This window comes from Triturus cristatus, chromosome 6, assembly GCF_964204655.1.
Source record: "Triturus cristatus chromosome 6, aTriCri1.1, whole genome shotgun sequence".
Taxonomy (NCBI): Eukaryota; Metazoa; Chordata; class Amphibia; order Caudata; family Salamandridae; genus Triturus; species Triturus cristatus.
The window spans coordinates 1,046,043,850-1,046,059,181 of record NC_140589.1 but is presented as its reverse complement, the minus strand read 5'-3'; the positions used below and the strand labels follow the sequence as shown (position 1 = coordinate 1,046,059,181).

General features: G+C 46.9%; 1 protein-coding gene across 2 annotated transcripts in view; it reads right to left on the bottom strand.

Moving 5' to 3' along the window:
- THEMIS (thymocyte selection associated) overlaps window positions 1-15,332 on the bottom strand; it is a 584,027-nt gene that overhangs the window by 516,141 nt on the left and 52,554 nt on the right. The gene's annotated exons all lie outside the window — the stretch shown is intronic.

Below are 15,332 nucleotides of genomic sequence, written 5' to 3'. Positions count from 1 at the left end.
TACTCTTCTGTGCCCGCTAGATCTTCTTTAGCCAGAGGCTCAAAGGTGCAGTTAAAATCATCTGCAACCACCACTCTAGAGTGGGGTGAGCAGTTGGCTAGGTAGTCCTCCAATATCGAGATGGTGGCCGAGGACCTGCCACCTTGTGTCCCTCTCGCGTAGACATTGATGAGTTTGATTATGGTTCCACCCTTTGGCCCCCTGATGCTTAGCCACAAAATATCAGGGCTTGAACTAGTTTGGGAAGTGGTTTGACAGTTGAGAGTGATGTTAACCCAGGTGGTCAAGCCCCCGTAGGGTCGGCCCCTCCTGTTAGGAGTTGCAGGTGTATAAAAACAAGTATAGCCAGCTTTATGCAATGGGACCAAGCTCCACGTCTATTGGAAGATACAAATGTCAAATCCTTCCACTAGTTGGTTCCAGTGAGGGAGTGCAATTTTACTATTGAGTCCTTCCACGTTCCATGATACTATTTTTAGTTTTTGGTGTGATGTGGACATGCAAGCAATGTGTTGAGCTGGGATATGGTTAATGTTTGATGGATTGACTAATTTGCGCGAGGATAAATGCATTGAAAAATTGCCATTAATCTCATCTTGGGGCAAAGTAAGGGTTATACCAACACTTGCTCTACGTTGGAGATTATCAATGTTGAGGTACAAGGTGTTGCAAGGGGTCGTATTTCCGGGGAGGCTAACTGAATCGTTGGAGCCAGGGGCAATAATAGAACGGTCAGGGCGTTTATAAGCTAGTTTCAGTAGTCAGTCGTTATCCTTGAGCGTCGAAGCACCTACTAGATGTCATAATTGTTGCAGAATTACTGCTTTATCATATACGTATGTTGGGGTGTGCCTGAATTGGATAGAGGAGCTGTCTGGTGGGAAGGTGTGAAACTCCAGAGCGAGTATGTCTTCGGCAAGATCACTTCTCTTGAATGTGACCTCAATGCAATCTAGCGGGTTGGTAAGTGAGGTACACCTCCGTGCCCTGAGGATGTCCTCTCTGATTACAGATTGACAACCCCTGACATGACGGATCCAGTGGATCACTTTGTTGATCAGTGATTCTTTGCTCTCAAACGCGCCGCTTATGCTGGTTTTTGGGACGTTAGTCATATAGATTTTCTTGACTTGCGTTTGATGTGATGTGGCTGAAAGGGCTGAAGGGGGAGCTGATGTTGGCCACCTGGAGAAGGAGATTCAGTGTGTCGGCAGAGCGTAGCCCTATAGTTCCTTTGAGGTTCTTATGTTGGAGCTAGGTTCCTCTGGCTATTATGTGTAGTATTAATAGAGTTGCTGGTTCTCCTTTCTGCTTGATCGGAGAAAGGTTGGCTCCTAGCAGGTGCATTGGAAATTGCCGAGTGGTGCATAGTCGGCTCGCTAGAGGTAATACTATTACTATTTCTGTTATGAAGTGGATCATGAATTGCACAATTGTTTTGAGAGATTTGTGGGAGACAGCATTGTGTTGAGGAACCATACTGTCGGTTAGTCTGCAACAGCGTTTTAACTAAGGTGGTTAGGCCCTCTATCATTGATCTCATAGTGCCAATATCTGCTCTAAGTGCATTTATAATGGAATTAGTGCCCTGCGGCTCTGCTTCTTGTCCTGGAGCGGCAGTGTCTACACAGGGGGGTGGCGGAGAAGACAGCAGGGGCCCATCTCTAGTGTGGGCCTCAAATGAATCCTGAAGGGGCAGAAACCTATTAGTACAGGGAACTGCCGGTTCGGACTGCTGGGTTCTAATATCAGTGCCTATGTGTGAAATAACAAAGTGTAGCGATGACTCCAAATCATCTGGTAATGATTTCTGCAACATTTTGGGTTCTCTTTGGAGGGGTGCCTTTTGAAACATTGAAGGAATAGTGGTGATGCAGTTTAAGCTTGGGCATGTCTCTCGGTGAGCTACCAGTATTTGTGTGCTTGATTTGCTTATCTACTAAAATGTCCTCACATTCCGTAATCAAAGTGTCAATTCGGTCGAGGACGCAGTTGCTGGCTGGATGTTTAGAAGCTTTTCTGGACTTTTTCCCCTTTGAGTTTAGGCTGCCACCACCTCCTCCGCTGCCCTCTATTAGTTTCCTCTTCCCCATGTCGCATGCACAGGGACTCTACTTGTGGAGTGAGAGCGGCTAGACAATAAACCAATAAAATAAGCAACTTGCACTAGTAGGTGCATAAACAGTCAGAGCACAAAGTCCCCTGGGACCGGCGGTGGGTCCCCTTTAACAGTTATTGTTGCCAGTCAAAAGAGAGGACAAATCAAAGAGCACAGTACCTTGCTGAACCGCCGCTGTCAGATGGAACAACTTAGATGATAGTTGTAAGGAGGGTGGCCCTGCCCTGCCTCTTCCTGGCAATGGCGGGCAAGGACGGGCCCGCCCTTGGCCTGGGCTTCACCCGGGCGCTGCACGCGCATGTTCCGTGCTGCGGGAGCCAGCTGGAGGTTTTAAGCAAGCGCCTCCTGGCGCTTGTCAGTGATGGTGGTTGCGCACGATGTCAGGAGCGCGAGGCACACTGGGGCAGAGAGTCCAGGCCCGCTCCTGTCCAGGAAGAACTGAAGCTGATGGGCGTCCCGCGCTGCGGGAGCCCGCTGGAGGTTTTAAGCAAGCGCATCCTGACGCTTGTCAGTGACGGTGAGTGCGTGCGATGTCAGGAGCACGAGGCACAATGGGGCAGCGAGTCCAGGCCCCCTCAGGTCCGGGAAGAACTGAAGCTCATGGGCGTCCCCTGTGGTTTTAAGTGCTACCCACAGTCCTTCAACCTAATCCTTCTCTTTTAGCCCCTTTGCTGATGTGAATTTGTCCTGTGCTGGCATTGTGTCCCCATTCTTGGAATGTCTCCCCTCTTCCCTCACACTAAGAAAGAAGTGCCGGGGGAACTGTGCATCTTATACACCGCTTTGAAGATCCTTCTCCCCCATACCTAGTTGAGCTGTTAATCCTCGGTGCTTCACGCCACACTCAGGCACAGTGCCTCAGATCTCAGCCTGAAGAACCCTCCTCATCCCCGGAGGCCCATCTGCTCTGGAAGCTCTAATCTGAACGCCTCCACTGACCGGTGCGAGGATAACTCATCCTAACTTCACGTGACTCTCTTTCTCACAGATTTTTTTGTCATCTATTTCCGCAATGGCTTTTTCGTGTTTTGTTATGCGTCATCAATGACACCTTTCAAGTAACAGTGTGGGTGTAGCCGCCCAGAGGTTTTCTGTCTGTGTGTGTACAATATTATTGTGTTGAGTACATATACTTTGTCAATATTTGTGCACACCCCTGTGCACCTCTATATATATTGGGCCGATGATGAGTGTAACTGGTTAATATAAATATGCATGTGTGAATTTGTTCACATGTTCTCTATATGTGCATGAGTTGTTGGTGCATGTTTTGTGCTTGTGAGTTGTTGGCATTGTTGCGAGTTTCCAAAATGCTTGTTCTTAAGTACTGAGATGCATCTTCTGCGTTTGATTTTTTTTCCTTTTATTCTGTGTGTCTTTTGTTTTTCTCTTACAGGTTATATAATTTCTGGCTTAGCTATGAAAAATAAAATTAAATGGTGGTTTTCCACTGCAATCTTTCATGTTTAACCTTTATTTGTTCCTTTTATTCATATGACCTTGTTTACCTCTCCTGTGACAAATGTTTTGGCGACGTCTGTAGCGCAACTGGTACCCATGCAAAGCGCTCTGATACCTGTGGGTCAAGTTCACGCTATATAAAACTTTCTAAAGAAAATAAAAACGTTTTAAATGCTAGCATTTTGAAGGAAAGGAGCTGAGTGCCACAAACTTAAAAATAAACACTGGAACGTCTTCTCGAAGTCTGATGTCCGACCACATCAGTAACGTGTCTTTCTTTGCATCTTCTAACAGGTGGTATAAGATTTAGTGCCCATGCATTAAAATGCATTTACCATGAGGGAACAGCAATAAAAGGCCCTTGCAATCAATTACAGGGCAGGGGTTCTTGTACAAGAGAACAGGCATCGGGCAATAGGTACAATTAATTAAGATGAAACAAGACGCGACGTCTTCCAAATGACGGAAGTTAGACAATGAGCCGGCGGTGAACCACAGTAGGAAACCCAAGCGACTTCAACACTGCCAAAACTGTAAGAGAATTGAAATGCAAAGCCTGTGTTTGTAGAAGCAATCACAGCCAGACCCTGAAGAAGTGGCCAAGCCTAGGGAGGATGGAAATAAGGGAAACAACATGATAAAGGCACGCAAGCAGCATGCTCGCTGCTGCTCGCTCCCGAGGCAATACTCCATGGGATTTAACTTTTAAAAAAAATGGTGGGCATTCACCAACCTTTACCCATTTGGAGCGTACGCTTTTTAAATGACACAGACAAAAGCCAATCCAAAGCATGGGAGGAGTCAGGTTCCACAAAGTACACACAACATATCATCCTGCAGCGCAAGTGCTGTAGGCTCGACCTAAAAAAAGGGGGGCTAGGCTTATCTGTCTTGTATCATGACAGGGCTTTTTATACTATATGGTTCATTAACGGTATTGTTGATATGTATGTATTTTCTAATTGTGTCACGAACACGGCATTTTAGGACACAATAGTTTGAATAAATATCCTGATAATTCCTTCGTGTTTTTTGCTTATTTTATTGTGGATGAGTACAAGTGAGAGAGCGAAAAGGTGTGTCCTGTTACTGCGATAACTCAGAGGGTCAAGAGTGTTGTGTTCTGGGGTGTCAATTCATTTGTGTTTGTGGTAAGGTTAGGAGGGCAATTCATGCACTATAGCTAGTCAGACTCTGGCTCATAGATGCTGAGGTGGTATGGTGACTCAGTCCCTACCTGTCGATTGTCTATGATCACAAGCATAGTTCTGTTCCTGAGCAAAATCTGCACCAACACATCACAGGAGACACGCTGGATCCAAACTTCATCATTGGCAACAAAATTAAATAGAACTCCACCTCTAACTCCATCTTACAGCTCACGTAGACCGACCACTCCATCATAAACTTTCAAATTTCCACACCACAAGCCAAAGCATCAATCTGCCCAGCCAGAACTGGAACAAAATAACATAAGCTAACTGACGCAACACCCTTGAAATTGAACAACCCAACACCACCGACAACCTAGATAAGGATATCACCAACTTCAGCCATTGAATCAAGGCTTGTGCAGACTCACTCACAGACTCACTTGCACCCATCAACCTTCACTGACAACGCTAAACCTACAAACAGGCTGGATGTACACAGGCGACCTCTGAGAATCTCAACAACACTGCACAAAGCTAGAAAGTAGAGAGCCAACCACCAAGCCGACACCACTACCTATAAGGCTGCCTTAACCAAACTTATTGAGGCAAACTTCAGAAGATCTTTTCTATCTTTAAGGAATCCACCATCCCAGAGGCCACAGCTAACTCCATCAATCAATCTTAGGAACTCTGCGACAACCTATCCAACTTCTTTCACTGCAAAATCAAAAAGATCTACAGCAAGTTCAAGCAACAACTCTAAGGATCTCATCACCAACCTGCCCACCGCCGACCACGACACTCACCTAACCAACTGGAAAACACTGACCGAGAAAGACCTTCCTGGAGGACTAGAAACATGCAGCAAATCAATGCCCTCCTGAAAAAACCATTGGCCAACCCCAGCGAGCTGAGCAACTTCCAACTTATCTCTCTGCTACCGTATCCAGCCAAAGTGATAAAGAAGACTATCAACAAACAACTCACTAACCACCTCAAACTGCACAATCTATTTGACCACACCCAATCAGGTTTTTGAAGTAACCATGGCACGGAAACAGCACTCATCGCAACCTCAGACAAAATTCACACTATACTGGACCAAGGAGAAATCGCCACCCTCATCCTACTCTGCCTCTCTGCTGCTTTTGATACAGTATCAAACTACACCCTCATGAGTAGACTGCACGACAAAGGCATCCAAGGACCGACCCTCAACTGGATATGCTCCTTCCTAACAGGAAGAACACAGAGAGTCAGGCTACCACCTTATGCATTGGAACCGAAGAAACTGATCTCCAGAGTCCACTATGGTTCATCACTCAGCTCAACCCCGTTCAACTTTTGCATGACTCCGCTAGCTGACATCAATGCACATGGCATCTCCCTCATTTCTTACACGGATGACACCCAACTTACCAATGTCCGACAAGTCCACCACCTACAAAACCAACTTTGCTGACTGCGTGATCAAAGTAGCTGTGGATGAAAGTCAATTGCCTGAAACTCAACTTTGGCAAGATGGAAGTGTTATTCTTCAGGGACAGGAACTCCCCTGGGATTGCACTTGTTGGCCTTGAAAGCTCAGAACCACACCCATACCAACCAGCCATGCAAGAAACCTGGGAATCATCCTCAAAGACAAACTCAACATGACAGCACAAATCAACCCAGTCAGCTCCGCTTATTCCCTTACACTCTGCATGCTCCACAAGATCTTCAAATGGCTACCCAGGAACACCCTGGAGCACCAGACAAACTGTTACACAAACCCTTATGACAAGCAGACTAGACTATGAAAATGCACTCTACACCGGAATCTCCAATTACCTCTTCCACTGACTCCTGATCATCCAGAATGCCTCAGCAAAACATATCCTTGACCTCTCACAGCTCTCCAACATCACACAACATCTCAGAGAGCACCACTGGCACCCCTACATAAACAATGCCAATTCATACTCCTCACGTACACATACAAGGCTCTGCACAACAGGGGGCCAACAAACCTTAACAACCACCTTCACTTCATTCAACACACCAGACAACTACACACAGCCTCACTCTCACTTGCACACACCCTCCGTCTCTGCAAATGGGGAACAGGAGGTCTGGCCCTCTCACACATTGCACCCAAAACCTGGAATGACCTCCCTCTATACATCAGGGCTTCCTCCTCACTCCTTGAATTCCAAAAGAAGCTAAAGGCCTGGCTCCTTAATTAACTCCTCAAGGGTTTCCCACTGCACACTCAGGACCATGCCTATATACCTTTTTCATCAACTAGATAGCCTACTGGGGGATAAGTTGTGCTTTACAAATCCACATATGTACAGCCATTTCAGCTCTGTCTAATTGTTCTCAGGGAAACTGTAAGTGGAAACCATGTTTTCGGGCCCCTCCCCTTTCCTCAGCCCCCGGTTGCTAGATCACCCTAAAACATTCCAAGAAGGAGCAGAGGAGGATAAACAGTTTTGGTAAAGTTTTGTGAAGATTCGTCAAACTGCACCAAAGTTAGAGGTAAACTTGTACACTGTGATATAATCAAGTTGACAATACCTTATGACTATTGGGACAGTTGTTGCCCGGTTTGTGCAATTGGAACATGCAATCTGTTAGGCAGTAAAAAATATTTTTCTTGAGTCCATTTTCACTGTTCTGTGGTAATCAACTTTATTTTGACGTTTGCACTGTACTGTAGTAATACATGTGTTTTTTGTGTTTATTAGTCCAGTTGTTCTAAATAACCTGCTATTAGGCCATATTTGTTTTCACTGCCATGCACGAAGATACTTCCCATACCAGGAGACTGCCAAGTAATCAACAATTGTTTCCAGACCCCAAATAAAAGATCTCACAATTAGGTTCTCAGGACTTGTTATCACTGTGCTATACTTTTTCTTATGCCATGGTTATGTTTAAGTTTTTCCAGGGTGCACTTTCACTGATTAGGTGTCTTACAACTGCATGTGGCTCAGACTCTGATTAAAACTGTTAATATAAGAAAGAGCAAAGTGATTTCATAAAAAAAAAAACTGGCAGCTATTCTTAAGCCAAAAGGCCACTCACTATTTCAGGGTTGAGTTGCACAGTCTAAAAAAAATCTTTCACCTACTGTATTTTGAGGAAACCAAAGTACTTTAATCAGACATCCAGAGGGCGGGCACAGTGCCTTATCTACAGTGTCTGTCTGTATTACATGCCTCTAAGGCACAGTATAACATTGTATATGATATCCTGTGTATATGTTTCTGGAAATCAGTGGTGGCTTATTGGCAACGATACAATAAAGGCTATAAGTAGTTTTTTCGTAACTGCCATGGCTGTAGCATTTTGAGACTCATGTTAGACAGGCTTTGAGGTGCAAATATATATCGTTCGCACTCTTTGTATGCATAAAAACACATAATGCTTTACTACAATATGATACATATTCCAAACCCGCCAACAGAAATCACAAAGTATGGGACAAAATATGTGAAAAGATCATATTGAGATATCAAAAATATCATCAAGAGTAATATTGAATGTAAAAGTACTTTTTTTAGTGTTGTTTTTAATATAGTTGTGAGAAATATATATGTAGATACTATTGATGAATGTAATATTGTATGTGTTAGCATATCATTTATTGTAATGTGTTTGATTGTATGTATATTATTTTTATTTATTTGTGTTTTCAGAAATATATTTTTTAGCTATACAATTATTGAAATTTAAAATTTTTGTTGTACTAATGTATATAAATAATTGTTTAATTTTCTTTTTTAGTAGCGTGGTGGTTTTTAGGGGATAAGGTTGGGGTGATTATCGTTTAAATCATATTGTAAAATCCATTTTAAGTTACTGTTTTTAATACATTTTAATTTCATAATAATGAAGATATATTTTAACAGTATTAAATAATTACAAAAATATTATAAAATGTGTTTAATGTAAAACGTATACATTTTAAATATTTTGTAAATTGTAGAAACATTTTTGTTTTTTGTTTTCAAAATTGCAAATTTAAATCTGTTTTTAATTATTTTAAATTATACATTTATAATTTTGTATTATGAATTTATTTTGCCATTTTCTAGTTTAAACTTGATGAATAGTAGTACATAATTTGACAAATATATTCATTATTAATAGTAATTGTTTATATTTTAACATTTAAATATATAGGTTTGTGGTTTTAGTTAGTGTTTTTTATGATAAGATTGTATTTATTGTAAAGTAAAAGAACAGGTGTGAGTATGGAGTGTTGTTTGTGCATTTAAAATGTTTAACTTGCATTACCTTCTGTAAAATGTTGTATTTTTAAGTGGATATTGTAAACTTCACCATTTTAGCGTCCATGCCTGAATAACATAGCCTTAGATTGGAGTGGGCATAGTACATGTCACCCCTTTAGTATCCAACGCCTTCCCCTAATATGATTTAGATTGAAGTGGGAATAGTAAATGTTACCCATTTAGGGGTCGATTCCGATCCTGGTTTTTTTTTTTTCCGTACGTCCGTAATTATTTCCGTATGAATCGTACAAGTCCCGTCCGACCCGTGAAGTACGATTCGTACGGGAAAAATACATACGGATAGGCCCGAGCCGTACAAATCGGATCGGGAAAAGTTGTACGAGACGGACCTGGACACTTTTCGGTACGAATCGTAAAAATACAGTCCGACCGTACAAGTACGATCCGGACCGGATTTCCGATTTACGAATCGTACGGAAAACGTCCCGTACACGGGGAATGACTTTACTCGCTACGAAGCGAACTTTGTATGACTTGTATCCCGGAAAAAGTTGTTCCCGGGGTGCGAGTCGTACAGGGGTACGAGTCGTACAGGCCCCCCCCATGCATATGTACGCACCTTACAACAACATCGCGTATGTACGCACCGTACATACGCAATGTTGGGGTACGCACCGTACATACACAATGCATGGGGGTGTATGCCTGTACAACTCGTACCCCTGTACGACTCACACCCCTGGGAACGTGTCGGAGTATGACTCGTACCGCGGAGAACGTCACGTATGACCGAGTCGGACACACAAAAAAACAGAAGCAAATACAATGAAACGAGTCGTACTGCACCACGGACACTGTAAAACAGCACAAGGAGGGTCTATTCGACTCGCACAACACCACAAAACACGTCTACAGTGCACAAAACATGGAAATGACTGACCTGCCACATCCAAACAGGCAAACAGAGGGGCAAACTCACAACCACCCCTTATAACACACCCACAAAAAATTCAAACTGAGGCCCACTCACAAATGGACCAATAAAAAGGGCCCACACACACAAACCATGAGCCCTTGCAACAGACTCACTGCAGCTAGAGAGCACACACCAACAACTGCACCCATCCACTTTAACATATACACCTTCACACAACCTCCTTCACACATACCCCCTCTTCACATTCCGACCCACACCTTCACATTCAGACCCACACACCCACAACCATCCACACTCTCACCCCACACCATGCCCACAGACAAGAATCCAAAGTACACAAGGGGGGAGCTGGAGATCCTTGTCAATGAAGTCATGAGAGTTGAGCCACAGCTGTTTGGAACATTGGTCAGACAGACCAGCATAGGCGAAAAATCACGCCTGTGGCAGAGGATCGTCGATAGGGTGAATGCTGTTGCACCCATCAGAAGGACCAGGACTGAATGCCAAGCCAGGTGGTACGATCTGCGGAGGTCAGTCATGCGAAAAATGAATGACGACTACGCCCAGAGCAACATCACTGGAGGTGGTGGGCCCCGCAGACCAGTACATTTCCATCCCTGGGAGGAGAAGGTGATGGCCCTGCTTCCGCCGGTGGGAGTACATGGACTTCAAGGACTTCCAGAGCCTGGTGAGTACATAAACAACTTATGTAACATGGGGGTAATGGCATCCACACCCCAACTACACAAAATGCACGCAACTACCCCCAAGCCCTCACCGGCCAGAACCACAGTCAAAAATAATGCTAATGTCACTAACATGTGTATGCCCCATTGAGAAAGCAAGGCCATGCTATGTCCCATGCTACACAAAGCACTAACCCAAGAATGGATGTCCGGTATGCTGGGAGGGTGTCACAAAACGCATTGTTGAACTCCAAATCAGACACAATTGCCCTCATACCATATGGCCCAGGTACATACCCATGCACCATGCGCAATGCACAGGGACTGGGAAAGTACTGACAAGATAGCTGACACTTGGCCCTGGTGTAGGCAGCACAATGCCCTTCTGTGACCAGTGCAAACACAAACACCAAGACAACAAGGTCAGATATCTAGGACAGGAACTCACACTCACTGTCATGGCAGCATGCTCCATGGGGGGACAGCTACATCACCTGGGAGCCCCAGTGCCAAATCACACTACACCCACCAGCAGGCCCTGTCACACACACCCCTTACACAAGCAGACATCCCCGGGACAGGCAATGGATTTACCCACTGACACAATGGGCATGTAACACAACAAGACCAATACATAGCCGAAGAAGCATCCAAGCCAAAAATCTACATGTCAAAGACTCAGGAGAACATATCAATCTGTCCCCCGCAACATACCCATCCACAAGTGAACATTGAGGAGAATGCTAGGCACATACAACTACCTGGAGGAACAGTGCCAACTTGAATGTGTATGAAACATGGATGTTGCATGAAACAGCATTAACATTGTCTGTCTCTCACACACAGGGCAACGTGATGAATCTCCCCCCAACAATGGGGGTGAAGAATCACAGTCCCAGGCTCGGGAGGAACCTGATCCCACCGGCAGCGATGCCTCTCAACACTCCGCGGATGACCCCGACCGACCTGGACCCTCTGGTGTCCAAGCCCCTGTAGCACCTGGATCAGGAACATCTGTGCCAACCACCACCCCCATTCCTGCCACATCCCAGGAGATACCGAGGAGCGTGCCTGCAGTGAACAACTGAGCCAGTCTGACCAGGAGGGACAAGGTGTACCGGGCACCCAGGAGGAGGCAGACAACACCGCCACTGCCATCCCTCAGGGGTCCCGTTGACCCGATGTGCCCACAACGGCAGCCCAGGCTCGTGTGGGCAGGGGTGGTGGGAGTGTAGGCAGGCGGAGGCGAGAACCTGACCAGCCAGCTGAAGGGACTGGTATGTCACACATACAGAACATCATGGACGCATACCGGCATGACACCAGGGAGTTCAGCCAGGTAGTGGGGACCCTCACAGAGATAAAGGGGACCATCACAGAGATCAAGAACCAGTAGGCCGAGCAACACGCCAGTCAACAAGAACACCAAGGACGGATGGAGGCAAGACTGGTTGAGCTCCTGGCTGTGCAAAGGGACATAAGCCATTCACTCCGTCGGATCGCCGACAACATGGGCAACCCTCCCTGTGCCACCAGGCGAAGACCACCACCTGCCACAGGGAGGGAGGAGGAGGAGGATTCGTCCGACGGAGTGTCCCAAGCATCGTCAAGGCCTGCATCTGAGGGTCCCCCGAGGAAGGTGGGTCGTCCACGGAAAAGACCGTGAGAGGCAGCGGCCCATCCACATCTCCAAGGTCACCTGGCCTGGCACCTGGCCTTCATGTGCGACAGCATCACCTCATTGACTGACATTATCTGCCACATGGACTTGCTGGTCACAGTCTGACCAATGATGCCAAACACTGTGGTCTGCCAAGGATCCCATCTCCCCCTGTGAACTTTGGATTCTATGGTCCCTGTAGTGCACCTTTTTCTTTGCACAAATCACGCCCCAGACCTATAATACAAAAAAGAATAATTGAAATGTTATGTTGCAGTCATTTAGCATGAGTCCATAACATACGTGTGGGGATATGTCAAAGTATGCCTGAGTGTGGAACTAACCCCAGCCATCCATACACTGGGATCTGAGTCCGGTCGAGGACACACATGGGTCACAATGTATCATCAAATACAGACATGGAGACCAATACTCACCCGTGATGGCCTCAAGCTGCTGAGGTGGGGCTTGCAATACTGCTTGGACAGACCAATTTGGAAGAGTATCATGAAGGCGTAGAGGTCATGGGTCATGTGGAGGTGCCCGGGGAGGGAGTCCCAGGTCTGTTTGGCGAGGTGGGAGAACTATCTCCTGCATGCAGTTGTTCTGTGGATGTGATGAATGGTGGCCAGGGCAAGGTTGGCTGCACGGAGTTGGGCCAACGGGGTGTTGGATGACAGACGTCTAAGGTCGGTTTTGGGTCTGGGGTTGTGGACTGCCTCCTGAGTGTGGTTGAGGAGTCTGAAGGTGATCCTGCAGCAGACAGTAAGCCATTGTAGCTATCTCAGGTGGACGGTGATGTGGCTGGGGCGGGGGATGTTGAAGATGAGGTGTGCGGATGCACCATGGATGTGGACAAGTTCTCCTGCAGTTTTGCTGTTGTTCCTCCGTGGAGGGCGGTGCTGTAGTTGACCCGGCTGGTGTCGTGGACCTGGGGGACGGTCTGTCTTGCCTTGGAGTGGATCTATCTGTGGATCATTTGCAGCATGCGGAGGGTGTTGCAGCATGAGGTACAGATGGTGTTGAGTTGCATGGTAATTGTGAGTGATGAGTCCATGATGAACACCAGCTTGCGTGCGTGGCCACTGGGTGCTGGTGAGGTGCCCAGGCCGGTGGGACACAAGGAGTTGACCCAGCTGTAGGGAACACTCCTCAGATGATGACCTCAGTCCTGTCCAAGTCCAGCCTCAGGTGGCTGATGTTCAGCCATTCGTCAACGGATCTCATGCCTTCTTGAAGGTTGGATCTGGCAATGGCTGGGTCTTTGGTGAGGGTGAGGAGCAGCTGGGTGTCAATGGCATACGAGATGATGATGAGGTCGTGTGCGCATGTGATGGTGGAGAGGGGGGTCATGGAGACATTGAAGATCGTCACGCTGAGAGATGAGCCCTGGGGCATGGGCCAGATGACCCCAGTGTACTACATGCTGAAGGGTGGAGGCCGACTCCCTGAGCCTTGCTGGTGAGCTACTTGTTGATTTAAACCTGGGCCCTCCTCTGGATATCAGTGTTGGAGATGTGTGAGCTGACAGTGTGGTAGCACATGGTGTAGAATGCCGTTGAGAGGTCAAGGGGGGTGGTCTCACCATTGTTGAGCATGGCAAAGTTGTCGTTGGTGGTGGCAATGATGACGGTTGCAGTGGTGTGATTACTGTGGAAGATGGTCTGGTGCCGGTTGCATGGAGCTGTTTGCGTGGAGGAAGTTTGTCAGTTGCTCGTTGAGTGTCTTCCTGATGACATTTGCTGGGTAGGGAAGCAGGGTGATGTTCCAGGAGATCCTGCGGTACTGCCGTCCGTTTTTTAAGAAGGGCCTGGGTCTCTGCATGCCTCCAGCTCCCATGGAATGTGGCAAACTCAAAGGAGACATTCATGACGTGCTGGACGTGGGCTTCAAGGATGGGGAATGATGTGGTTGAGATGTTGTGTGGGAAGGGGCCTGATGGAGAGCCAGAGTGGATGGTGCACATGAGCCAGGTCGTGTATTTGCTGCTGACGGGAGTCCAGAACCTGAGGGGGGTTTGTCCCGCGGATAATAGTGCTGTCTGCCTCTGTGTGCCAAGGCTGTCGTGTATGTCCATGAGCTTGCAGTGGTAGAAAGTTGCAAGGGATTTGATCTGCCTTGCAAGGGTGGGGTGTCTTTTGGATGGAGAGCTGCTGTCAGTTCACTCACAATGCTGATGAGCTCCTTGATGTCGTGTGTTTTGGTGCCTCGGCCCTATCTGAAGGATCTCCACTTGACCTTGCTGATGATATGGAGATGGCTGTGTGTGGCGTTTTCCAGGGCTGTAAGGTAACTGATGGTTCTTTGTGTTGCAAGGTTTGCACAAGAGGCCGGCTAGATCTGTATGAGTCCAGTAGGTCTGCCTTGTCCCAGGTGGCTTAACTGTTGTTGTGCTTCACAGGAAAGTTTGTCAATGTGGCAAGATTGTTGGATCAGTTGCTGATCCAGTGTGTGAGGTTGCAGGGTGTGGCGGTGGTGTTGGTTTGAGTGTCCCACACAGCTTGTCTGTGGTGACTTACATCAAGCATCTTTGGGGGCTCGGTAGCGGGGTGTGGCGCAGTGTGTTGCTTGTCGGAGAAGTGGATGCAAATGTTGATGGACCAATGATGGATGGTGGTGTGGTTCTCCTCCAGCAAGAAGTTCCTGGCCCCCAGCCACATGTAGCCTGTGGAGGTGAGGGCTGCGTGCAGATGTACGTGTTGATGGCTTAGCGGAATTGTGGATGTAGGCCTGGAGATCTGTAGATGAGTGTTACTCTGAGGGTTGCCAGGGGTTTGGTGCAAAACCGGATTTGTGACTCTGAGGGTGTACTTGTGAATAAATTGCAATTCATCCTCCGGGATTGTTGGTGCCATCCCTGCAGGTGATCTTGTATCCGTCTGAGATGGCAATGAAAAAGTTGTGTGCTGAGGATGCTTTTATCCAGGTTACTGTCATGAAGGTGATGTGTGGGGCTGTTGTGTTGAGGAGGTAACAGAGTCCAATGGCGTGCTGGTGGACGGAGTGGGTGTGGAGGAGGAGGCACATGACCTGGTTGTTCTGACAGGGTCTGGTAGGCGGGGCAGCGCTGTGTA